The 3,633-nt window shown below is 40.6% G+C and overlaps 1 pseudogene; it reads right to left on the bottom strand.

Moving 5' to 3' along the window:
• Positions 1-1,208: 1,208 nt before the first annotated feature.
• Positions 1,209-2,519, bottom strand: LOC147427156 (uncharacterized; annotated as a pseudogene).
• Between the last annotated feature and the right edge of the window lie 1,114 nt (positions 2,520-3,633).

Raw genomic sequence — 3,633 nt, 5'->3', positions numbered from 1 at the left:
AGCCTACACCAACATTCTTGGCTATGGAATGCAAATCCAACCAAGAGCTATGCTTCAATGCTTAAGCTTGCCATCTTCTTCATCATCATTACTATGTTATTATGCTATGCTAAGCAACAAGAGTGATGATAAGTAAAAAACTATTTCTTTCTCATGAGAATGATTCTTCTTCCTCTTCCCTACCATCATTCCCTGCTAGCTCTCTCCACCTTTGAAGGTGCTTGAGGTCTTGGGACTGAGGCCGGGGACAAGTTAAAGCTTTTAATTATCTAAGTTAGGGGCATAATTTGTTGGGAGTCGGAGGCTATGGTGGATGATGGCGAAGTGGATGAGCAGCCAGGTGAGCGTGCAGGCAGAAGAAAAGCAGAAGTATGAGACACACACACACACACACACACACAGATGAATCCGACAGGCTTGCAAAAAAATAACGCTATTGCTTATCATTTGTAAAACAAACCTTACAACTATATAAAGTTTTGAACATGAAAAATCCAAGTGTCTCTGCATGCCTTTAAGAGGCATTTCCCATGGTCTGACACCAAAAATTGAATAAGGGATTGAACCCAACAATCCCCCCCTCAAGCCCGAACTAGACATGCCACTCTCATGATACCTCAAGTTTTTTGGTGTACTCGTCAACCGTGAGTTTTAAGTTCTCTCACAACCAAGGAGTTTTGGTGTATCCATAACCTGGCGCTATGATAGTAACCCCCCCCTTGAACATAATGGGGTGTAGGTCAAAAATTAGCTACCAATAAATGGAGTTTTTTGTTCACTGCCAAACCTTGGGTTTAAGGTGTACCCAGTTACCTCATGAGAAGCAGGACAAAAATGGGCTGAGAACAAATGTGTTTGGGAGGTTTTACCACTTATGTATTTGTGGTAGTGTCTAACCCGTACAAGTTTTTATCATGGCATGACTCACATATGATGAGAGAAAACAAGGCTTTGACTTATTTTGTTGACAAAAGATAAACTTTGAACAAAACTATCACACTGAACTAGTAAAAATAGTTTGTGAAATTGTGCATATGTTGATGGATCGAGTGCTCAAAGCAAATTGTCAAAATACAAAAAAAAAAAGTCATTACTGGCTGTCTTTCTATTGTTTTTTATTTTGGATGCTACTTTATTCTCTTGTATAAATGGAGAGGTGAATTGAATGAACGAAATACAAAATGACCATCTCCAGTTGCATGTCTGGTCTAGTTGATATTGCCCAATTCTGTCCGCTCTAGAATAACAACTTGACATCCACTTATTATAGAGCCAAACAAGCCCAAAAATGTCATCAACTCCACAAAATCAACTTTCTTCATCAAAGACTCCTCAAAAACGTTAGTAAGAGCATACAACGTGCAGGGTACCGATGATAACCAGAGCATCACCCAAAACAACATTACTGCCTCTCGCTCTATCATTGGCATGTACATCAGATAGGATGACGAACACGAGTCCCAAAACACAAGCACAAACCCTAATAAGCTGGCTGGCATTGTATTTGGTCTTTATAAATAGCCAACTCAATAAAAGAACACATGGAATGGTCCAACGGTCTAGCAACAATACACTTGTAAGAGATGTGTATTGATATGCTTTGACAACAAAATAATTTCCTTCCACATCCATAAGAGCTAAAACAAGATAATAATACCAGCCCACCCGCAATGGCTTCTTTTTGCTGATAAATATAACCCCATAAAAAAGGGCAGCAAGAAGATAATTGCAAAGTGATTGGGAGGTCGGAGCATTGATTCCTTGGCGCACAAGAATGCTGAAAGTGAGGCCCGTGAAGGTGATAAGCAGGGAAGAAAACTGGCCATGCACGAGAGGCCCAAGCAAGCGGTAGAGTTCTGCGCCCTGTACTGGCCTTCTCCACTTCATCATCTCCACCCTCATCTTCTTGAGCCTTTGCAGGTCAGTTTAGGAAGAGATCTTTGGTATTGGGATGGCCACCTGCAAAACTACCGCCTGTGGTTATGCGCTGGAGTTATCCACTGGTGGTGATACACTCACCGTTAGAATGGGCTTCCGACTTCTGAAACTGCTGTTGTTGAGTTTATGCTGTCAAAATTTCCCACTGGCTCTCTCTCTCGCCTGTCGTAAGAAAAACGATGGCCCTTGGATAAATCAGCACACCCGCTTGGGCTACCGTTTGAGATGCTGACCAAGCTTAGTGGCCTTCTTCTAGATCTCCTTCTCACTGCAAGTCTCCCTAGAATGAAACCGGCAGCTCTGATACCAGAGTTGGGAGTCGGAGGCTATGGTGGATGATGGCAAAGTGGACGAGTAGCCATGGTGAGAGTGCAGACAGAAGAAAAGCAGAATTATGAGAGAGAGAGAGAGAGAGAGAGAGGAACTTGACAGGCTTGCAAAAAAATAATGCTATTGCTTATCATTTGTAAAACAAACCTTACAACTATATAAAGTCTTAAACATGCAAACTCCAAGTGTGTCTGCATGCCTTTAAGAGGCATTTCCCATGGTCTGACACCAAAAACCGAACAAGGCTTGAACCCAACATAATTGTGGTGCATGAATCCCTCTACCTTTATTGCACCATCAAGGTTTCAAGGAACACAAAGATTGTATTGTACCAAGTCTCTCTTTATGGGAGAAACTATAATACAAAAGCCTTTTGGAGGGGGGACCGGCTCCACATAAATCCAATCCTCAATTGTTGTCAAGTTCTCTAATTATCTCTCTTGCAAAGTATTGTTCATGCCAAGTTAATTAAGTATAATGGTTATATTGCTACCTCTAATCAAGTTCACCCTCTATTTTCTCAAGGTAGTCTCATAAAAAGGCTCACTACAATTCTCTTAATTTCGTTATTTTTAATGTTCATAGGCCATTTCCATTACAAAATCCATACATAAGTATGAAAGGACTAAAACCTTTTGTCATATGCTTAGCACTATTGTCAGCAAACTCAAAAATAGGGAGATAATCTTCCCAATCAGACTGATTCTTGCTAACGCCGCTCATAGAATATCCTCTAGCACTTGGTTGACTCGTTCAATCTGACCATCTATTTAAGGATGATATGCAGTACTTACATTGAGTTGTGTACCCAATTGCTTAAACATAGCCCTCCAAAAAAGCTCTATTAAACTTGGGATCACGATCACTCGCAATGTTAATCGACAACCCATGTAACTTGTACAGATTGTTCTCAAAGCTAACTCTAGATTTTAATTGTAGACTTGGTTGGAATAAACTTGCAAAGTTTAGTCAACCAATCTACGACCACCAATATCGAGTCATGACTTGGTACAGTGGTTGGTAAGCCCACAATAAAATCCTTAGAGATACTTTCAAATTTACCATTGGGAATCTCCAATGGATGTAAGAGACCTCTTGCCTTGAGGCACTTTACTTTATTTACTTGAGATTTCTGGCGATGCAAAACATAGTCTTGAACATAGCTGTGTAAACTTGGCCAATAAAACTATCATCGTATGAGAGCACAAGATTGCTTTATGTTGGGTTCTCTGCACTTGGACGGTCATGACATTCATAAAGAATTTGGTGTTGAATGTCCATGTCAGTTGCTACACAAATTCTCCCCTTGTGGAATAGGTATCCATTATCTATGGATTTTTTTCCATCTCTGCATCTCATCACTCG

This window comes from Adiantum capillus-veneris, chromosome 24, assembly GCF_014529385.1.
Source record: "Adiantum capillus-veneris isolate H3 chromosome 24, ASM1452938v2, whole genome shotgun sequence".
NCBI lineage: Eukaryota > Viridiplantae > Streptophyta > Polypodiopsida > Polypodiales > Pteridaceae > Adiantum > Adiantum capillus-veneris.
Note: the sequence above shows the minus strand (reverse complement) of the source record. Positions and strands in the feature narration are given on the sequence as shown.